We start from the raw sequence: 24,290 nt of genomic DNA on the forward strand, positions 1-24,290 counted from the left end.
AAGTGTTTAAGGCATTTGTTTAAAAGCACGTTTGCATATATGAATATTTAACATAGAGTATGTAATTAAACAAGTCTATGTGTCTGTATATATATATTTACTGAGCATTATCTTTAGCAGAAAATAATGGAATGTTCTTCACCCTGGCATTCATGATTCTGTTGTCCTGGCACATATGGTGAGTAGGAATAGTACTTGAGGCTCAGTCATGCAGTCGCTTTAATGAAACCATCACAATCAGGCACTCTGCAAAGCAGTATTCTGTTCTTCTGTTCATTAAATCCACCCCCCAATCCTTTCAACTTTGCATAAGTTGCATAGGCAGTGTTGTTTACCAATTGGAACCGACAGCAGTAAATTAGCACCGACTGATTGAGAGACTTTTGCCCAGTGAACTTTATGTTCCCCCACTGAATCCATTTATTGTTGCCATTCCTGCTTTGGAATATGACTTCCCTAGAAAGCATTTTTTCATTCAGCCTCTGTGCTGGAAACAGACAACAGCTTGAATCCAGCAGCTGCTCTTGAACAAAGCAGGTAGAGAGGCAAGAAAGGCTGTTGAATCCGTAACAATAAGCGCATCATGACATAATTACAGTAAATCTCCAGAGTGACCTGCACACATTCAATGCCATATGGTTATTTTTGGTGCTAGAAACATTAGCTGGAAGCCATAGTTTAATCTAGTCACTTTCTGAAGCATTCCTGCTAGCATGAAATTGATTTTTTACCTAGAAAATTAACATGAATATTTATTGACAGAAGTGAAGACTATATTTGCACAGTCAGCTAAGAGTGCCAGTAAATTTAATAAAAATATTTGGGTTTTGTTTTACCTAAAAGTATACAAATAGGTGATAGAAGGTTTTGTTTTCTTTTGTTATGGAGTTATTGACTTTGTTTGTTTTGTTTTTCAAGCTCTAGTAGTACCTTTATAATATGTCATATATGCCCTTAAACCATCTCCTCTTCCTCTTCCTCCTTTTTTTTTTTATTGGATAGTGTTTTTTCAGTAGTGCAAGGAAAGACTGTTCTTTGCTTCTTTTAATGTCTTCATTTGTCTTTAACTAGGTAAACAGGATTTACTGCTACTGTAGCCTACCCAGAAAAAAAAAAAAAAGTAGAACCTCAAAACAGATTTTCAATATGGATGATACCTTGTGGTCCATCAGGGATTAATAAACAACCCTTTCTGCCTCTGCTTCTGAAAATACTTTAGACTGCAGAAGATTTAGATACAAACATATATGTCAGAGAGATTGACCAGCTCAGAACACCAGCCATATAAACTCATTTAAGGGTTTCTCAGGGCAAATCTATTCTTACCAGGACAATAGCATGAATCTCAGACAAATATTTTAAAGATCTCATAACTCTCTTGCAAGAATTTTCCATGAACTCCACTTATTGATTTGCTTCTGAGAGCTTTATGAGGTTAAATATTGTTCTGTGCATTCACATAATGCAATGGTCTTATATTGATAACAGTAGCCTGAGTAACCAAATTTTAAGCCATGTCTATTTTAAACCGAGAGTTCTGGCAGATATGAAGAAATCTGCTTTGTGACTTGAAAGGACATTTATTTTCAGAGGACCATGCTGCATTAAAAAATATTTCATTTTCCTATTACCTTAAGTGAAAAAGGAAATGGAATGCAAACTCGGCTAAAGTAGGAGGGTTCGAAGAACACATAGGTTCATATAGGAAGGAGGGCTGCAGGAACAGAAAGAATGTGCTATCTTTTCTCACCCATCATAAGGGCCATGGCCAACACTCCTCTAAGTAAAGACTGGTTAACAAGAGAAAAGCATAATATTTATTTAAGCAAAATTTTATGTAGCATGATGGCATTCAAAAATGAAGACCCAAAGATGCAGGGGAAACTGTTTTTATGCTTAGGTTCCTTGAAGAATGGACAGCCTTGTAGACATGTGATTGGACATAATGGTGGGATCTAACGGCAATAGACTGAGAGGGCAAACTCATCTGTCTGTTCAGATTCTTCTTGGTCTCTCTGTGTAGCATTTTGTCCTCTCAGGTAGGAGGAAGGACCCATGTGAGAGTCTTCAGGGAGAAGGTAAAGAGTGATCTTTCTAGATTTGATTGCTTGCTTTGCAGGACAGGGGCTCTAGTTTCCGTGACCTACCTTGGAGAAGATGAATTCTTATTTGTATGAATCATTTTGCATGCGAACGTGAAGTAGGAGACAGGAGGAAAGGAGAAGCTCAGAGAGAGAGTTTGCTTCTGAGGCTGCTTCTGAGGTCTTCCAATTTCCTTTCATTAAAAGTACTCAGCATGCCTAAGTGCCATATTTTGGGGCATCATTTTCCGAGCCCCAAAAGGGCCACATACAAACTGGTTTTGCTTCAGAGTTTTCTCCCTGCCGCAAGCCACCTCCCGTGCCCTGAGACCTGCGGGATTGAAAATAGGCCTCCAGATTTGCTGTCTACCGGACAAAAAATGTATGTTCCTCTTATAAGCTTGATATTGCTTCATAGCTGGTCTTTCTTGTGCTATCATCATGGGAAAACACATAAATCCCTCATAACAGAAGCAAATACTTAGCTCTCTGTGTCACCCTGACAAGTTAAATTGCTGAAACCTCAACCATGTTTAGGCGTCTCCTTGAGAATCAAACCCAATTGACATGTTGTTTTCTGTGCTTGATTGTATAAATTTACAAAAAAGTAAAAGGATCTATTTTTTTTTTTTTTTTTGCAGGAAAATAAGTAGCTGTATAGGTCAAGAAGATTGAAATAACAGAATTTAGGGAACCTGTTCCACAGTTGAAACAATCAGTACTTATTTAGGCTACTATTATTTGTTTGACACTTGTATGAATAGGGGTTCCAAACAAGCTCACTTGGGATTTAGTAAGTGCCTCAGTAGCAAAGAAAACTAAAAGATGGATTTTTTTCTATTGACTCCCTGCATGACCTTCAATGAGTTATTTGCACATAGCTTTTGTTACCTCCATTATAAAATAAAAATCATAATATTAATCGTTTTTCCCCAGGGTTTTCTTTAAATCTTGAAAAGTTTTTAAAAATTAAAGTGCAATATAATCATTAATGGTCTAAGAGTCAGAACACATAACCTGGGTATCTGCAGAATCCCTAGGTCTTAAAATTGCCAAAACAAATCAACCAGATTTTCAGAATGTAAAGGTAATGAATATGACAACAATAGTGGTGAGGTGAGATGTAGGAATCAGAAGAAGGAAAAAATGTCTTCTGTTGAAAAACACAATTAAATTAATTAGATGATGGTGTTTCTGGCTTAATGCTTGGTTACTCAACAGATTTTTAATCTAGTGGCTCATTAACCATGTAATACCTAACTTATATTCTAAGATTTTCATCACAATTTGTTTCTTCATATAAAACATCTATTATTTTTTCATATTGTAGTTATGAGTACACTTCTGTGTCTTTATCACACTAGAGCTCTCCTAAATGATAAACATTATGACAATTTAATATTTACTCTGTATAAGCTATGCTTTTATAAACTCCAGCAGAAACTGATGCAGGATTTCAGCCTGCAAAATAAGTGTAGGTTAATAGGCATTTGTTTTTTACTTGCAGCACTTCAGCTCACTTTTCCAGTCTATATTGTTTCTGTTTCAAATGCTACATTTTATTATTCCTATAAAGCAAACATTAGGTAATATTTCTATTGTGTACTAACAGGGATGAGCAAAAGATGTATGTCCTAGAATATATTCTCTAAGAAGAATTCAGGGTTTCATTTAGTCCTGCCATTAAAACTCCTATATCTTACACACTGGCACCACATAGACTTGAAATCCATCTCGGTGGCTGGTCTGTCTAAATGAGTCAGCAAGGATGGTGTGTATCTTACATTCAGAAGTCTTAGTTTGATGGGGTTGCACGATCCCTGACTTCATTAAAAGTACACCTGTGACTGAACAGGTGATGAAACATGGAGCAAATACACAGAGACAGATGTATTCAGACTGGCATAATTGTAGTCTTACTTCATTATTATTTTCCCAGGCTCCAGGTGATTTCTATTTTTCTTTATAGCATCACTTGTCTCAGGAAGTCCCAGTGGACCTTGAAACAGAAGAGAAAGATGCATCCTGGTTTTTATCTAAGCCGGTTTGCAGTGTGGGCACTTCAGAGGGTTGTGCTATGAAAAAGCAATTAGCTTCTTGGGTCTAGGGTGCCATTTAAAATATCTAAGCTACTGTTCTTCATCATAAAATTGGCCTTTTGAATTTTTTATGTTAGAAATTCCCACTAAAAGTGTTAGCATAAAAAAATGTACAGCTCCAGGGAAAATATGAAAGGCTTGGGAAGGAGTAGTGAAATTCTGTGTTACCCTGAAGAAAATTTGAAATCACCTCCACTTGAATATAACAAATACCATGTCATGAAGTACCCTGTGCTTAATTTTTAAATAATTGGTATCATTTAGTAACATAACAATGACATAGCAACACCAGTTTTGCATAAGTAGGCAGGCAGTGTATCTTAGATTTACAACCAACTTACAGTCTTGCAGGATAATTGCTTTGCTCTCTAGAAAAGAAGTCCTTTTCTCATTACTTTTGATTGTCATTCCTATGCCATAATCATCTTAATGTGATTGTAATTTATGTATTGTGTTTTTCAAAGCTATATCAGATTTGCCATTTTAATTCTCCTGTCCAACTCCAAAGTTTCAGGGGGAAAAAGTCAATGTCAATTTACAAAACGTAGGGGGAAGTTATTTAGGAACAAGAGAATTTCCACGGAAGGTCATCATATTCATTTATGCATCCCATAGTTTTGTCACTGCCAGTAATAACACAGAATGTTTTCTAGAGGGGTGTAGAGGTTAGTGCAGGGTAAAGGTTGAGAGTTAAATTACTTGTGATCCAGGCCGAGCAATTCCACTTATTAACTGTAGGGCTTTTGGCAAATTATTTAACCTTTTGGTCCTTCAGCTTCCGTGTCTATAAAATGAGATTGCAATCTAGTTAGTTGTAGTTGTAGATCCACCCCAAAGCTTAGTGGCTTAAAGCAATAATTTATTAATTACCTCTCAGAGTTCTGTAGGTTAACCAAGTTTGGCTATGTGGTTCTGGCTTGAGGAACTCAATCACATGATGTCTGGGCCTGAGGGGAAGTCATGTGGACTGAGCATTCAAGGTGGCTCACAGTTGATGCTAGCCACTGTTGAAGCTTAGCTGGAATGTGAACCAGAGTGTCTCCTGATGGCCCCGTCATGTACTTCAGCTTCTCATAGCATGGCAGCTCAGTCTGGAGGGGGACGGCAACCCAGGAAAGTGCCTTCCTAGTGACCCAAGAGGAGGCTGCAAGGCCTTTATGAACCAGCCTTGTTATATGGTTTGGATCTCTGTCCCTGACCAAATCTCATGTCATATTGTAATCCCCAGTGTTGGAGGTGGGGCCTGGTGGGAGGTGATTGGATTACAGAGGCAGTTTCTCATAAATGGTTTAGCACCATTCCCTTGGTGGTGTTCTTGTAATAGAGAGTTCTCATGACATCTGGTTTTTTAAAAGTGTGGAGCACCTCCCCCACTCTCTTGCTGCTGCTCCAGCCATGTAAGACATGCCTGTTTCCCTTTGCCTTCCAACATGATTGTAAATTTCCTGAGGTCTCCCCAGAAGCAGAGAAGATGCCAGCATCATGCTTCCTGTACAGCCTGCAGAGTCGTGAGCCAATTAAACCTATTTTCTTTATAAATTACCCAGTTTCAGGTATTTCTTTATAGCAATGCAAAAACGGACTAATACACCTTGGAAGTCAAAGATTCATGTAATGGGAAATTAGACTCTACATTCTGATGGGAAGGGTGGCAAGATTACATTGAGAAAAGCATAGGGAATGGGAGAAATCATTATTTTTGTCAACAAACAAATGGGGGAACAATTACGTTTCCTTTTCTTTTTCTTTCTTTTGGTTAAGTAAGATTTAGAATCCAGCAGAATTCTCTGCTCAGAAAAAATACATAAAGAAGTGTGTATTTATAAAGATGATTCATCGATATATTTTTAATTTCACATTTTGATGACTTCCAACACACCTCATTACTAATATTCAGAACCACCTGCTTAAGTGAGTGACTCTAATTATTGTTCTACACATGAATATTATGGGAATTAGATGAAAAATCAGGCAAAATCTTAGAAGTCACAAGGGAAAATAACTCATGCATTAAATATTTTAATAGGATCTCACCAAGATGTGGGAAAGAAAGAACATTTAAAAATACACTTCCCTCTGAATTGATTAGTATTACTTCTGTTCGCTCAGAATCTCATTAATGAAAACTCAAAGTGTTGAGTTACATCAGCAACTTTTTGCCAAAAGCAAGAGGTTCATAACAACTGAGAAGTTTATTCTATTCACAGTTAGAAGACTTTATGTCCAAAACACAGTTCAGTCCCTTGTAAATGTCAGATTACAAACCTCAATTTGCAAATGGGTAACAGTATTTTATTTCTACCAGCCTTCTTCAAAAACGAACTAATAATTAAAGATAAATGATAGAAGCTATAACTGACCAAAGACAGGAAGTTGTGCCCCCAAAACAGTTACTAGCGAGCTCACTGACTTTAAACTAGAGGCTAACTTATAAGCATTTAGAGCAAGAGGAACATAAAATTTCTGACATGAACCCAGAGAGAAAAATACACCTAAAAAAATTGAGTGTGAGTGCCCTAATACAGAAGCTCATTTTCCAACCTCAGATAACAGATTAGGGTGCTTTCCTTAAATTCCAATAAAAAGGAATATACTAGGCTCTTCATATAGAAATTGTCTCTTTCCTGACACACACATACACACACACACACACTCATCATGAAAGAGACAATTTCTATGTATGCGTGTATATAGAAAATACACACACACATAAATATTGTAATTAGAACATTTTAAAATAATGCCCTAGAATTTTGAAATTTTGGAGACTTAAGTTCTGTAACACTTTCAAAACTAAGCTTATTATAAAATGTTTTATTTATTCATAGACTGTGATCATCTAGAATTTTTGGCATAAAAATTCTAGTTGATAAAACTAAGGAGAGATACACACACACACACACACACACACACACACACACACACACACACACACACACACACACACACACACACACACACACACGGATCACATACATTTAAAAAACTGAGCTAAAACTTTGGAATTTTATTTCTTTTTTATAATGTTTTACCTTCTCTTGATGATTTCTGTTGTAATACTATAAGAAAGGATGTTAAATTGTGTGATCTTTCAAAGTCTTTCTTAAGGACAGTTAATTAATGGTGACTTTCTTTGTTTGAGCTGCTCAACTTAAACATCTGTCCATATGAGTTGTATACATAATGTTGAAAAATATACTCAGAAGAGTATTATGTATGTATTTTTGCGATTTGTTCTCTGTCAACTAAAAAGTTGATATAGCTGTATAAAAATTAAACAATACAAACTGGCACAATAAATAATAAACTGAAAAACAACTAATTAAAGGAAGCAGAGAAGTAAGTGATAAAATGAGTTAACTGGGATCTATTACCTGTAACACTGATATAATAATTGCTTCTCAGGAGAAAAAGAAGCATGACAATAGATATAAAGAAAATTTTATTTTTCTAATCAACAGGAGCATACATACATTTACATGTGTTTCTCTTCTTTGTGTCATTACCGAAGTTTGAGTCTTAGTATTTTTTACATTAAGAACCTAGAAATTTTTTGGAACTACTTTTGGTCAGAACCAGTTTTGCCATAAGGATCAATCACTTCATTTTTTTATTTATCAAGATTATTGCATGGCCTAATAGAACATGTTTTAATAAAGACATCACAAATTTTTAGGATATTTTGAGAGTAAGATTAGTCCTGTCCCTCCATCCCAGGTTGGGCTGGGCATTTGTGCTAACCTCTGGAACTACAGTGAGCCCACAAAGGAGAACTATGCAGATTCAAAGACTTTGGACATGGCTACAATTTGAACTATTGGTATGTTCAAAACATTCCTCATGGAAGAATAGTTTGAAGTTGGGTTACATTGAACTGACAGATACAACAATTTCAAATACTGCTATATATATATATATATTTGCCTGTCAAATATGCATGATGAAAATGACAAAATATCAAAACCAGGCCCGGGAAGCATTCCAACTCTATTAGAATCCTTTTTGAATATTTGATATTCATTTTTTTGTGTGGATAAATAGATCATATTTTGAATTTCATGAAAAGGCCAACCTTATAAATCATAAATATAAAACCTTGTAAATCATAAATCCAAAACTTTTTGGAGTGTGATATATTTACAGTTAAATATAAGGACAAAGAGCAAAAAGACATTTATGTTGACTTGAATGATTAGTAAGCATTGTGAATTGTCTCCATGAATTCCATATCTGGCTGAGATGACCAGCCAGCAAATTCTTGCCAACATCGTTTTCATTTTCTTTCTTACTGGGGCTTTTTTAGATACATTACAGGGTTTAGGTAAAGTGTCAGAAGAAGTCAATTTGTGGCCAAGAAAACGTAGAGGAGGGGGAGAAAAGAAATAGTCTCATGATGCTTGTTTCCCACTTCCATACTCATCACACTCCCCATTTCCCCACCTTGATGCTAGTATTGTTCTTTCTCCATTAAATGATCAATGCTTATTAGCCTTCTGAGAGCCACAGAATATAAAATTTTGAAAGCGCAACTGCCAGCACAAATGCCCTGACATCGGTCATTACAATTCCGTGCCCTAAAGGCAATCAGAGCTTCTTTAGTCATTGAAAATGCACACATAGCATTGAAACTACAGTGACATTATTTCAATGCTATGTGGGTAATTTTCCAAATAGAATATATTCCTTAAATATATGGTTTCATTAAGTTAAATTTGGCTCACTGCTTTATTCACATGATAACATTTTTATTGGAAAACAAATTAAAAATAAACTCTGTGGGCTTAAAAGTCATCTTGAGCTCATGTGCTGGATAGAGTAAAAGTTGCATGCAAAAAAAGGGCATTACTACTTGTTTTCATCATTCTACTGGGTATATTCAAATTCAGATTCAGCCAGTACTTTGTCAGCAAAGTCATAAACCTTTTACAAATGTATTGTCACCAAAAGACAAAAACTACAATCTGGAACAAACCAATGATCCTTCAAGACTACCTCTGACTGGGTTTACTGTGGGAATTTTCAAAAGTAGGTATGATATGTCCTCTAAAGTGGAAAAGACCAAAGGAAAAAAAAAAAAAAAAACAAAGACCTACATGAGAAAATTTCTTCCAGACCTTAGAGAATCAACATAAACTTTAAATCATGAGTACTGATTACCGCTTAGCATTGTTTCCTTACTTGGGCAACTTTGGAAGGTGCCTATGATGATTGTATATAGCACAAAATTCTGATATTTAGTTTGGCTATTTAATTCACACATTTCTTGATTTTCATATAATGTTTCAATAATTACATTAATCCATGCATTCAACTGTACTTTTTAGTCTGTGGTATTATAGACAAGAGACCAAGAGAGGGAAAAAAAGATACCCAGAAGATTGTACAGATTAAACACTGGAAGCTCTGACAAGTATGTGGAAAACACTTATTAGTCCCACGAGCACAAGCCTAGTCATAAAGGTTGATGCCTTTTGCTAAGAAGTAAAGAAGTGACTCCTTGCTGGCTCTGACATATCTGTTAGGAAATAAACAATCTTCTCAGAATACAAGTGTGAGACATAATTGAGAATCTGCCAAGAAATATAAAATTTACCAACAGATAGGGATTTGTGCCAGTTTGTGGGTGAATCTGGAATATGCCAGCAGAGATCTGGAATATATGTTTAGTAAATTCAATGTCATATAGGACATAAAAAGGCTTTTTCATGTATATCTGCCATCTGAAATGTATGTCTCTAGAAAAAAAAAATAAAAATAGAAATAAAGAACTAACTAAATTTATGGTACCGAAGAGTAGTATTTGTTTTCCAGAATCATGATTGCATGTATACCAAAATGGGAGTTCTGGAAAAACATTGCTGTAGATCATGAGAAAGGCCCAAAAGGCAAGTCACAACGACAAAAGAACTATATATAAGAAGAGGCTAACACGTTGATTGAGAGAAAAAATGCACTGAGGTAAAACCAATTTGAAATGTGTCAGAGATTGAAGAATAAAAATTAATATATTCATTAAACATTTCTTGAAACAATACCATGTAGCAGACACTCTGTTAAGAGCTTCCGAGAAGAAAATCAGAAAAGACTATAGAAAGAAGAAATACAGAGCATTGGTCAAAAATGTTATAATTTCTATACTGAAATTCACAGCAACTAAATAAACAATGTAAGTTGAAATTTAAGTACAGGGTTACAATTAAAATCCCACAGGTACTTATACCCAAGACAGACCAAAATGGCTCATGAATTCTGAATAGCAGTTGAAGGCTAACTTGTTCCAAATAATAATAATAATAAAACATGTTGGAGAAGGGCATATGTCACAAATACATACCTATAAGGAAAAACCATAACCCTACAGGGAGAAAATAATAGACAATGTTTGACTGGAAACAAAAAGTGAGAGAGAGAGGAGTGAGAAAGAGACAGAGAGAAAGAGAGAAAGACGTGCATATGATAAACCCTCCTGGTTGGATGTTTGGATTATCCTAACACCAATTAAAGGCAATATACCTTAATTCTGAGAGACTTTCATTATCTGAAAAGCTACTTTGATTTATATCCTGATAGACCCAGAGCATCTAATACACTCTCTACTTAACTTCCTGGTGATTTTACCTCTCATCAGGAAATGGAAACAACAGAGGGAGTGCTATGTACATTTAATTTTTACCACCCAAGAAAAACCAATTAACAATAAAATGGAAAAATGGAAACTTTCTGTGAATATTATATATTTATTTAATACTTATAATGACCATAGGAAGAAATAATTTATTTAATTACAAATCTACCCTCTTTTCTTTAAAAAAAGTTTCTGCTAAAAGATAGATGTCATCCAATGGCCAAAAGCTCTTAAAAGGAATATGGCTTGGAAAGAAACTAGATGCTTCCAAGAACAAGATCATGATCACACAAAGACAAATGTGATAAATAGTACTAGGAAGAAATAACTAAGTAGATAAATGAATCTGGATGCACAGAGTTTTCTATAAGCTCTTAATGAAAAGGAATACATATAAAAGATTGGGAGTCCTTTAGTTATTATTAAGCAGTGCAAGCTGAGGCCTGTGAAAAATAAATAGAATAATAAAAATGACTTTTTAGGATGTTCAGAACAAGATGAAAATAAGAGAGGAATAATCTGCTGTTAGATAGCTTATAAAATGATATCGCATGACACAGAAAATGCAGAAATTCCCAGCTGCTTTCTTGTTGTTGTCTGTCACAGACTGATATGGGGACAGTGAACATTGTAAGAAAGAATTGAACCCTAAGTGGAGAAAAGAAGAGTGCCTGCCATGGGTGCAAGTCTCCTGTTTGGTAAAAATTGCATCCCAGGGTATTTAAAAAGTTTGTGAATAAGATGGTTGAGATATTATCAGTAGCATTTGGGGAATTATGAAGATGGAGTCATTGGGAGACTAGAAACAGGCAAATTATGTCCTGATTTTCAAGATCTATAAAAACAAGCTTTCTGAAGGGAACAAGTTTTTTTACAGAGTCACAGTAAAATCATAAGACATACTGTTAAACCCTGAATTTTGAGCACCTAATGCAGAGAGCAGTCACTAAGGCTCAAAATGGTAAGGGTTAGAAAAGAGTTTATGGAAGATCCGAGGAGCCAAGATGGCCAAATAGGAACAGCTCCAGTCTACAGCTCCCAGCGCGAGCGACGCAGAAGACGGGTGATTTCTGCATTTCCATCTGAGGTACCGTGTTCATCTCACTAGGGAGTGCCAGACAGTGGGCGCAGGTCAGTGGGTGAGCGCACCGTGCGCCAGCCGAAGCAGGGGCGAGGCATTGCCTCACTCGGGAAGCGCAAGGGGTCAGGGAGTTCCCTTTCCAGGGGTGACAGACGGCACCTGGAAAATCGGGCCACTCCCACCCGAATACTGTGCTTTTCCGACGGGCTTAGGAAACGGTGCCCCAGGAGAGTATAGCCCGCACCTGGCTCAGAGGGTCCTACGCCCACGGAGTCTCGCTGATTGCTAGCACAGCAGTCTGAGATCAAACAGCAAGTCGGCAGCGAGGCTGGGGGAGGGGCACCCGCCATTGCCCAGGCTCGCTTAGGTAAACAAAGCAGCCTGGAAGCTTGAACTGGGTGGAGCCCACCACAGCTCAAGGAGGCCTGCCTGCCTCTGTAGGCTCCACCTCTGGGGGCAGGGCACAGACAAACAAAAAGACAGCAGTAACCTCTGCAGACTTAAATGTCCCTGTCTCACAGCTTTGAGGAGAGCAGTGGTTCTCCCAGCACGCAACTGGAGATCTGAGAACGGGCTGACTGCCTCCTCAAGTGGGTCCCTGACCCCTGACCCCCGAGCAGCCTAACTGGGAGGCACCCCCCAGCAGGGGCAGACTGACACCTCACACGGCCGGCCAGGTACTCCAACAGACCTGCAGCTGAGGGTCCTGTCTGTTAGAAGGAAAACTAACAGAAAGGACATCCACACCAAAAACCCATCTGTACATCACCATCATCAAAGACCAAAAGTAGATAAAACCACAAAGATGGGGAAAAAACAGAGCAGAAAAACTGGAAACTCTAAAATGCAGAGCACCTCTCCTCCTCCAAAGGAACGCAGTTCCTCACCAGCAACGGAAAAAAGCTGGACGGAGAATGACTTTGACGAGCTGAGAGAAGAAGGCTTCAGACGATCAAATTACTCCGAGCTACGGGAGGATATTCAAACCAAAGGCAAAGAAGTTGAAAACTTTGAAAAAAATTTAGAAGAATGTATAACTAGAATAACCAATACAGAGGAGTGCTTAAAGGAGCTGATGGAGCTGAAAACCAAGGCTCGAGAACTACGTGAAGAATGCAGAAGCCTCAGGAGCCGATGCGATCAAATGGAAGAAAGGGTATCAGCCCTGGAAGATGAAATGAATGAAATGAAGCGAGAAGGGAAGTTTAGAGAAAAAAGAATAAAAAGAAATGAGCAAAGCCTCCAAGAAATGTGGGACTATGTGAAAAGACCAAATCTACGTCTGATTGGTGTACCTGAAAGTGACGGGGAGAATGGAAACAAGTTGGAAAACACTCTGCAGGATATTATCCAGGAGAACTTCCCCAATCTAGCAAGACAGGCCAACATTCAGATTCAGGAAATACAGAGAACGCCACAGAGATACTCCTCGAGAAGAGCAACTCCAAGACACATAATTGTCAGATTCACCAAAGTTGAAATGAAGGAAAAAATGTTAAGGGCAGCCAGAGAGAAAGGTCGGGTTACCATAAAAGGGAAGCCCATCAGACTAACAGCGGATCTCTCGGCAGAAACCCTACAAGCCAGAAGAGAGTGGGGGCCAATATTCAACATTCTTAAAGAAAAGAATTTTCAACCCAGAATTTCATATCCTGCCAAACTAAGCTTCATAAGTGAAGGAGAAATAAAATACTTTACAGACAAGCAAATGCTAAGAGATTTTGTCACCACCAGGCCTGCCCTAAAAGAGCTCCTGAAGGAAGCGCTAAACATGGAAAGGCACAACAGGTACCAGCCACTGCAAAGTCATACCGAATTGTAAAGACCATCGAGACTAGGAAGGGACTGCATCAACTAACGAGCAAAATAACCAGCTAACATCATAATGACAGGATCAGATTCACACATAACAATATTAACTTTAAATGTAAATGGACTAAATGCTCCAATTAAAAGACACAGACTGGCAAATTGGATAAAGACTCAAGACCCATCAGTGTGCTGTATTCAGGAAACCCATCTCACGTGCAGACACACACATAGGCTCAAAATAAAAGGATGGAGGAAGATCTACCAAGCAAATGGAAAACAAAAAAAGGCGGGGGTTGCAATCCTAGTCTCTGATAAAACAGACTTTAAACCAACAAAGATCAAAAGAGACAAAGAAGGCCATTACATAATGGTAAAGGGATTAATTCAACAAGAAGAGCTAACTATCCTAAATATATATGCACCCAATACAGGAGCACCCAGATTCATAAAGCAAGTCCTGAGTGACCTACAAAGAGACTTAGACTCCCAAACATTAATAATGGGAGACATTAACACCCCACTGTCAACATTAGACAGATCAACGAAACAGAAAGTCAACAAGGATACCCAGGAATTGAACTCAGCTCTGCACCAAGCAGACCTAATAGACATCTACAGAACTCTCCACCCCAAATCAACAGAATATACATTTTTTTCAGCACCACACCACACCTATTCCAAAATTGACCATATACTTGGAAGTAAAGCTGTCCTCAATAAATGTAAAAGAACCGAAATTATAACAAACTATCTCTCAGATCACAGTACAATCAAGCTAGAACTCAGGATTAAGAATCTCACTCAAAACCGCTCAACTACGTGGAAACTGAACAACCTGCTCCTGAATGACTACTGGGTACATAACGAAATGAAGGCAGAAATAAAGATGTTCTTTGAAACCAACGAGAACCAAGACACAACATACCAGAATCTCTGGGATGCATTCAAAGCAGTGTGTAGAGGCAAATTTATAGCACTAAATGCCCACAAGAGAAAGCAGGAAAGATCCAAAATTGACACCCTAATATCACAATTAAAAGAACTAGAAAAGCAAGAGCAAACACATTCAAAAGCTAGCAGAAGGCAAGAAATAACTAAAATCAGAGCAGAACTGAAGGAAATAGAGACACAAAAAACCCTTCAAAAAATTAATGAATCCAGGAGCTGGTTTTTTGAAAGAATCAACAAAATTGATAGACCGCTAGCAAGATTAATAAAGAAAAAAAGAGAGAAGAATCAAATAGATGCAATAAAAAATGATAAAGGGGATATCACCACCGATCCCACAGAAATACAAACTACCATCAGAGAATATTACAAACACCTCTACGCAAATAAACTAGAAAATCTAGAAGAAATGGATAAATTCCTCAACACATACACCCTCCCAAGACTAAACCAGGAAGAAGTTGAATCTCTGAATAGACCAATAACAGGAGCTGAAATTGTGGCAATAATCAAGAGCTTACCAACCAAAAAAAGTCCAGGACCAGATGGGTTCACAGCCGAATTCTACCAGAGGTACAAGGAGGAGCTGGTACCATTCCTTCTGAAACTATTCCAATCAATAGAAAAAGAGAGAATCCTCCCTAACTCATTTTATGAGGCCAGCATCATCCTGATACCAAAGCCTGGCAGAGACACAACAAAAAAAGAGAATTTTAGACCAATATCCTTGATGAACATTGATGCAAAAATCCTCAATAAAATACTGGCAAACAGAATCCAGCAGCACATCAAAAAGCTTATCCACCATGATCAAGTGGGCTTCATCCCTCGGATGCAAGGCTGGTTCAATATACGCAAATCAATAAATGTAATCCAGCATATAAACAGAACCAAAGTCAAAAACCACATGATTATCTCAATAGATGCAGAAAAGGCCTTTGACAAAATTCAACAACCCTTCATGCTAAAAACTCTCAATAAATTAGGAATTGAGGGGACGTATCTCAAAATAATAAGAGCTATTTATGACAAACCCACAGCCAATATCATACTGAATGGGCAAAAACTGGAAGCATTCCCTTTGAAAACTGGCACAAGACAGGGATGCCCTCTCTCACCACTTCTATTCAACATAGTGTTGGAAGTTCTGGCCAGGGCAATTAGGCAAGAGAAGGAAATCAAGGGTATTCAATTAGGAAAAGAGGAAGTCAAATTGTCCCTCTTTGCAGATGACATGATTGTATATCTAGAAAACCCCATTGTCTCAGCCCAAAATCTCCTTAAGCTGATAAGCAACTTCAGCAAAGTCTCAGGATACAAAATCAATGTACAAAAATCACAAGCATTCATATACATCAATAACAGACAAACAGAGAGCCAAATCATGAGTGAACTCCCATTCACAATTGCTTCAAAGAGAATAAAATACCTAGGAATCCAACTTACAAGGGATGTGAAGGACCTCTTCAAGGAGAACTACAAACCACTGCTCAAGGAAATAAAAGAGGATACAAACAAATGGAAGAACATTCCATGCTCATGGGTAGGAAGAATCAATATCCTGAAAATGGCCATCCTTCCCAAGGTAATTTACAGATTCAATGCCATCCCCATCAAGTTACCATTGACTTTCTTCACAGAATTGGAAAAAACTACTTTAAAGTTCATATGGAACCAAAAAAGAGCCCGCATCGCCAAGTCAATCCTAAGCCAAAAGAACAAAGCTGGAGGCATCACGCTACCTGACTTCAAACTATACTACAAGGCTACAGTAACCAAAACAGCATGGTACTGGTACCAAAACGGAGATATAGATCAATGGAACAGAACAGAGCCATCAGAAATAATGCCACATATCTACAACTATCTGATCTTTGACAAACCTGACAAAAACAAGAAATGGGGAAAGGATTCCCTATTTAATAAATGGTGCTGGGAAAACTGGCTAGCCATATGTAGAAAGCTGAAACTGGATCCCTTCCTTACACCTTATACAAAAATCAATTCAAGATGGATTAGAGACTTAAATGTTAGACCTAAAACCATAAAAACCCTAGAAGAAAACCTAGGCAATACCATTCAGGACATAGGCATGGGCAAGGACTTCATGTCTAAAACACCAAAAGCAATGGCAACAAAAGCCAAAATTGACAAATGGGATCTAATTAAACTAAAGAGCTTCTGCACAGCAAAGGAAACTACCATCAGAGTGAACAGGCAACCTACAAAATGGGAGAAAATTTTCGCAACCTACTCATCTGACAAAGGGCTAATATCCAGAATCTACAATAAACTCCAACAAATTTACCAGAAAAAAACAAACAACCCCATCAAAAAGTGGGCGAAGGACATGAACAGACACTTCTCAAAAGAAGACATTTATGCAGCCAAAAAACACATGAAAAAACGCTCACCATCACTGGCCATCAGAGAAATGCAAATCAAAACCACAATGAGATACCATCTCACACCAGTTAGAATGGCAATCATTAAAAAGTCAGGAAACAACAGGTGCTGGAGAGGATGTGGAGAAATAGGAACACTTTTACACTGTTGGTGGGACTGTAAACTAGTTCAACCCTTGTGGAAGTCAGTGTGGCGATTCCTCAGGGATCTAGAACTAGAAATTCCATTTGACCCAGCCATCCCATTACTGGGTATATACCCAAAGGACTATAAATCATGCTGCTATAAAGACACATGCAGACGTATGTTTATTGCGGCATTATTCACAATAGCAAAGACTTGGAACCAACCCAAATGTCCAACAATGATAGACTGGATTAAGAAAATGTGGCACATATACACCATGGAATACTATGCAGCCATAAAAAATGATGAGTTCACGTCCTTTGTAGGGACATGGATGAAATTGGAAATCATCATTCTCAGTAAACTATCGCAAGAACAAAAAACCAAACACCGCATATTCTCACTCATAGGTGGGAATTGAACAATGAGAACACATGGACACAGGAAGGGGAACATCACACTTCTGGGACTGTTGTGGGGTGGGGGGAGGGGGGAGGGATAGCATTGGGAGATATACCTAATGCTAGATGACGAGTTGGTGGGTGCAGCGCACCAGCATGGCACATGTATACATATGTAACTTACCTGCACGTTGCACACATGTACCATAGAGCCTAAAGTATAATAATAATAATAATAATAAAAAGAAAAAAAAATTAAAAAAAAAAAGAAAAGAGTTTATGGAAATAACTCAATTAAGCCTATGTTATTTTAAAACAGACAGTCAAAGAAGCAGCATGAAGAGCTCTGAAGCAGCAGAGGAAAGCCTAGAGAGAATGTGGACTTCACCAAATTGAGGGACCCACAAATCCTTCACACATACTATTGGCGACCATTATGTTTTTTTAGAGATTGATAATGATGACAACAAAGATAAGGTTATGATGACTATGGCGACCTTGATGCTCATAATGATAATGATAGTAGGATCTCTGGAGCGTTAAGTTCCTGAAAGCAAGAACCACATTTGGTTTTTCCGTTGGTCTGTTCCAGTACCTAGTATCTAGGAGGACATCCACTTGTTTTAATAGAATTGAATGATAATTAATAATAATAATACTCAACAATTGTCTAAACATCTTCTTATGGGTCTTTACTTCACTTTATTATTAAAACAAGCCTATGAGGTCTAGGTAATATTATTATCTCTATCTTACAGATGAAGAAATGAGCCTTAGGCAGGTCTTTAGCCAAGATTACTCCTAATAAATGAGAAAGTTCTAGTTCAAATCCAAGCCTATCTGATTAAAGGGCTCTTCATTGCTGTTATTATATATTGAATTAAAATAAGCGACACTTCATTCTGGCTGAAATATGATTCTATGTCAGCTGAGACAGTTTCTTGCTCCATGGAGGTCCTCAAAAAAAAAAAAAAAAAAAAAGATTGAATCAAGTCCAGGCAGAGCTATCAGAAAATCTAGAAAATTTAGAGAACAAAATGAATAAACTGAGAAGTTCCAAAGAGGGCAGACTCAAAGAGCTGAATCCAGGAATAAAAGATGTGAAAGCAGATAGAAAAGTCTCAATATAAGTAAGGGGTCAAAGAGCAGCAAGTCACTTAGAACATGGATGCCACAACAACACGGCACCTAATCGTCATTTGACTCCAGTGCTTAATCTGGCATGTAATGACTGTCCAACTGAAAAACTAAAATAAAATAAAACAGACTGAATGCATTAAAGGACGTTTTCTTTATTTATACTTGGTTTTATTTTAAGAAGCTCTATTTCTTAAGCAGAATAACATTGCATCTCACTATATAATAGAGATCAGGTTTTATGTTACATAGTGAAAAGAGGCTTAGGTCTTAAATTATAGAGTTTTTTTTCTCAGTTATATTCAACATATTTATCTCTGCCTTATATACAGAAATAGTACAGATGAAAGGAGAGCATAACTAATATGTTGAATGACAGAGTAAACATTTAAAATAATAATAATAATATCATACATTTATGGAGTGTTGCCTACATATAAAGCACCACAAAAAAATAACTTTACATAACTCATTAATCTTCACAGCAATCCTATGATATAGGATTATGCTTCCTGTTATATAGATGAATAAAGTAAGACTCAACAAGATTAAATTCTTTGTACCTGGTCATAGCTATCAAGTAGAGGAGCAAATATTCAAATCCATAAAATATTTTTCTTAATCACCATAATAAACCAGCAATAAGCTTGGTTCCTTCCTAAGAAAGCCTGTAAGAATGGCCGGAATTATAGTACAGAGTAGGATGGTATGATTTAACAGACATTGGAAGATAAAGCTTCAGAGATTTCTAGTTAACAGCAAGTCCGCTATCAGTCAACGCTGTGCTAAAACTTTCCAATAAAGACAAGACAAGCTTAAAGCTGCATTAAAGGATCTAAGAATTCCAAATAATGGAGGGGGTAGAGCTTACATTTCCATATTTGTAGCTTTGTGGTTTCATTTTAGGAAATGAAAATGCACCCAAAAAACGGAGATGAGAGAAAGGTTTTAGAGCCATTGTGCATAAAATTTTAATCAGAGCTTTGAGCAAACTTAGGGTGTTAGGGTGGCTGTCTTCACATGTTAGAAAAGCAGTCTTTTAGAAGAGGAATAAGTTTACTCTCTATAACTCTAGAAATAGGAGGGTAAGATAAAGAGGCAGAATTTTACTCTAAGATGTCTTTCCAATTATCAGAACCATTCCAAAATATAATAGAAGTGATCACTCTATCAATGTAAGCATTCAAGGAAATGTTGTCTGGCCACCTGTCAGAGATGCTATGGGGTCAGGGGTGATTAAACGATCTTCGGTAGTTTTTATCTCCAAGAAGTTTATTTGCTCATCTAGCAACTTTAAAATCGGTTTGGACAAAGTCTAGCTGTTCCTAGATCTGACTGCAGCATCCTTAAGACATTCTCCTGAATGTATCCTTTCTGTCAGTGTAATTTCTACCCCTATGGGATGTATACCTGACCCTAACTCATTGTTTCCAGCCTTCTAAATATGTGCTTTATGCACCCCTTCTCTTGCTGTAGTGGCTCTAACTTCCAGAGATTCAGATGTAATCTACATAAATATTGGAGCTGAGGGCTCTAAATTAAGCTAAAGCTTCCCAGTTTTCTTTAAAAACAGACGAGCATTATGAATACAGCCATAAAGCACAATCATGAGTTATTCAACCAGAGGCAGCTATTTGATTGATAAATCAATTTGCAGGAATATATTAAATGATTAATGAATCTGTCATATCAACTAGGACACTTACTAATTATTTTCAAGGTTCCAACAAACGTGATGGCAATTAATTGCACCTGCTACAATCCACTTTATGCTTGGAGCTGACATGGAAGTTTAGCTTTCATTTTCACTGGTGAAAAGCCTTTTGTCCATTCTTGGGCCTTCTCCACACCTGCCAGATATAGGAAAACAATATTTGTGTGTGGCAGAATCCTACTTATTAAGGGCTATACATTTAAAGCCTTTGCAGTCTTCCCTACAAATGAAAGTAAGAGAAGTTTCGCAGGCCCTCTAAAGAAGAAAGTGGTGTACTTACAGATCCAATTTTCATCTGAGCATAGTACACTGTGGTTCCCCGAGGCAGGCCTTGATATCACAAAAGCAATTTCTGGCAGATTGGAAGGGCTATTCCCTTCTGGGTTTCCAGCATCTGACAGGAGATCAGAGTGGAGGTCCTCCTCTCAGGGGACTGGCAGCTCCATGAAGCAGATGGGACCTGACAGGCTATTTTCAAGAAACGGAGGCTCTGAAGCAAGAAGCAGGTATGCCTGACTGAGTAATGGGAGACTCCTCATTTAAACTGGGAGAGCCAGAGCCCAGTGATGGCAGTAGGCATTTATTCATGTCAGAGGAGCCTTGCCAGCTGTCCCAGAAACCATGAGAATAATTCAGAGAGTGCTGAGCACCCGGGTCACAGAAATCATTAGGGTTTAACCCTATAAATGCCACCCACTCCCTGAAAATGCTGGGAAGAGGTAGATTTCATTCCATTACCGCTTGTGGCAATTCCTCTCTGGAGCCCTCTAGAATACAGACATTTTCTCCATTTTCTCTTCTAGCCAGATCACACCGGTTATCCTCCCTAACTTGCAGCTGCTAAGAATGAAAATCAGCTGTGGAATCTCCCTTCATGCTCCACATCAAGGTGTGACCAAGCTTGAGAGATCTTGTGCCTTGCCATCCCAAACATGAGGCTTGACCACATATTAGGAGAACAGGGTCGCATGGGAGATACAGGTGAAAGGCTGCTCCAGGACCTCATTGTTCACGCTTCTTCTGACCTGCTATCTTCATGTCCCCTTCTCCTCTCCCCTCCCTGTGGGGCTAGAACTAGACTTAGCCTTGAGCTCTGCTCCGTGAGCCACTCTCCCCTGAGCCACTCTTCCCTGAGCCACTCTTCCCTGATCACTCTGTAAGCAGATCTAGGAAGAATCCATGCCCCTTCTGAAGCCAGGCTGGTTTCACACCATGGAAGAGTCTCACCCAAAGCAGCCAGCAATATCACCAGGTGGGAGTCACTGAGGTGGACGAGCTGGGAGAATCAAGGGCCACGATGTACATTGCTAGCAGCTGCAGAAGACCACGGACCATCCCATCGATTCCTGCCCCCTGTCACTGCCTCTGCCCAGCTCCACAAAACTGCTACCTGATTTCTTCCTCTTCCTTTTCTTTAGACTCCTTCACTCTTCCTCTTCCTCCTCCACATACCCAAACCAAAGGGAAAATATAACATCTAGATTCTGGCTAAAGCAAATGCTCTAGTGCCATTTTTTGGCTAGAGTTAAGGAAATGTGGTTGTTAGGGGAGGCACAGGTGAAATCACTCCATTACACATTTTCACTCCAGAATAAGAACAATGTCTCAAAGTAAAGCCCTGTGTTTGGGCTGTTCTTTGGTACTTTCCTATCAGCTTGATAAAGCTTATTTTTGTTTTCTCTTTTCACAGCAATAGGCTCTGAACCCAGAGATTTAAAGTCTATTGGCAACAAGAGTTATTTATTAAAAGACACACAGAGAAGTTACATACAATGGTAAAAGAATTTGGAGACCTGTATAATTAAGACCTCATCTTGCTTTGTGACCAGGGTTCAAGGTTCAGAACATAATTTTTAGATAATAGACATTCCTCTCAGCTCTGTGCATGCCTACTGCACCCACCAACTATAAGAATTACAGGGTAGTTGCCACTTTAGCTTCTGAGGTTCCCAAACAAGTTTTTTATCTGCCCTCTATGGGAACACCCATGGAATCTGAAGAGGCCTTTATAAATAAACAAAGCAAGAGACATCTGTATCCAAGATGTGGCATGGAGAGCATAAAAACAGCCAGAGTCTGAGAATATCGGTTGAGATCAGAGTGATGAGATGGACCCTTAGGAAACATGCCCTTGCCCCACATCAGCTAAACACAGCAGCACAACAATCAACATGAGTTTCGTGACATCCTTTCTCTCCTTAGAAGCCTACAGTGGCTCCTAATATCACTTAGTTAAAGGCGAATTCAGCACACTATATAATCTCACCCCTTTTATCCCTCTAACCACTTTTTCTTGAACATGCCAAGAACACTCCAGTCTTAGGGCTTAGCACCTGCCCTTCCCGCTGACTAGAACGCTCTTCTCCTGATTAACCCCCATAGCTTTCTTTCTCACCTCTTGCTTTATTTTTCTCTGTTGCGCTTATGTCATCTAACATACTATATAGTTTACTAATTTTTCTTGTTTATAGTCATCTTCATACTATATAGTTTACTAATTTTTCTAGTCTATAGTCATCTTCCCTGCTAGGGGATAAGCTCCATGAGGGCAGGAAAATTGTGTCTGTTTTTGTTTTCTGCAGAATTCCCAATACCTAGAACAATGTCTAGCATATGGTAGACCTTCAATAAATACTTGTTGAAAGAGTCAATGAATGAATAAATGCCATCACTTATGTGTAGGTGTTTGTAAGCAAGTGTTCTTTTATAAAATCGTAGTGCAGACAATACTCCAATTAAAAAGATGACCCAGAACTACAGTACACACAACTAGCTTTGAGCCCCACCTTGACACTTTCTCATTATTTGTATAAGTGAACCTCATGTACAGTTACAATGGGATTTTGAAAAATTGGAGTTCTTATAATAATGTTCTATGATAAATTATGTAAAATTATTCTATAAATTGTAGCACTATTAAATGTTAATTACTCTCCTCTTCATAGGTGTCACTTTATATATGTAACATTTTCCCACTGTCTAAGACAGTTGGTGATACTCAATAAATACATGTGAAATATCAAATAAATTGCACAACAATTACTCCAGATAATTAAAAATTTCCCTTTGGAAGAACCCAGGTAGGTATCAATTGTTGAATCCCAGTGGCATTACTCAGTGTGATTCCTGGTCATATTCATTTGTGTTGAGTTCAAATAACTTTCTGTATAACTAAAAAACAAAATTTGTCCCCAAATAATTAGTTAGAATTATTATTCCAGAAAAAAGTATTAAAAGTTTTAAAAGTAATTCCAGAATGACAATAACAGTAATTATAACAATAATAAGCCTTAATATGTGTAGACATATTTTGAGAGTAAATAAAAACCATCCGTTTGTAATTATTTTGAAAGGAATAACACTAGTTCAGCCATTGTATTAAAAAACAAATCTCTCCAACTAAGATGACTGTAATTCCACCATTAAAGGCCTACTTTAATGAATGAATTGTGTGTTCTGAAGATTCATAAACTTGAGAGTTTAGCCCACTCTGGTTCTGCCCATTGATAGGTCACTATGCCTATTCTCCTGGATACTTTCCGTAAAACAAGAGAATAAAAGGGAGCAGAATAGTTGCTATTCTGGAGGAGGTGTTATCCCCAGTCATACTCAAAAGAAAACCCTGAGTTAAATGATTTTATCTCTAAGGGATCATCTAATTTACAGAACAAAATGAAGAAAAAGCATGAGGTCACTGTGATGTAACAACAGAGTCATTGCACATTGTCTTTTTTTTAACATCTTACCAAGATATAATTCACATACTATGAAATTCACCAAAATAAAGGTTGAATTCAGTGATTTTTTTAGTATAATCTCAGTTGTGCAACCATCACAACAATCTAAGTTTAGAACATTTT

The 24,290-nt window shown here is 37.8% G+C and overlaps 1 protein-coding gene across 2 annotated transcripts in view; it reads left to right on the forward strand.

Moving 5' to 3' along the window:
• The window catches only part of NKAIN2 (sodium/potassium transporting ATPase interacting 2), a 1,025,024-nt gene that overhangs the window by 898,640 nt on the left and 102,094 nt on the right, over positions 1 to 24,290 (forward strand). The window lies entirely within an intron of this gene.

This window comes from Pongo pygmaeus, chromosome 5, assembly GCF_028885625.2.
Source record: "Pongo pygmaeus isolate AG05252 chromosome 5, NHGRI_mPonPyg2-v2.0_pri, whole genome shotgun sequence".
Taxonomy (NCBI): Eukaryota; Metazoa; Chordata; class Mammalia; order Primates; family Hominidae; genus Pongo; species Pongo pygmaeus.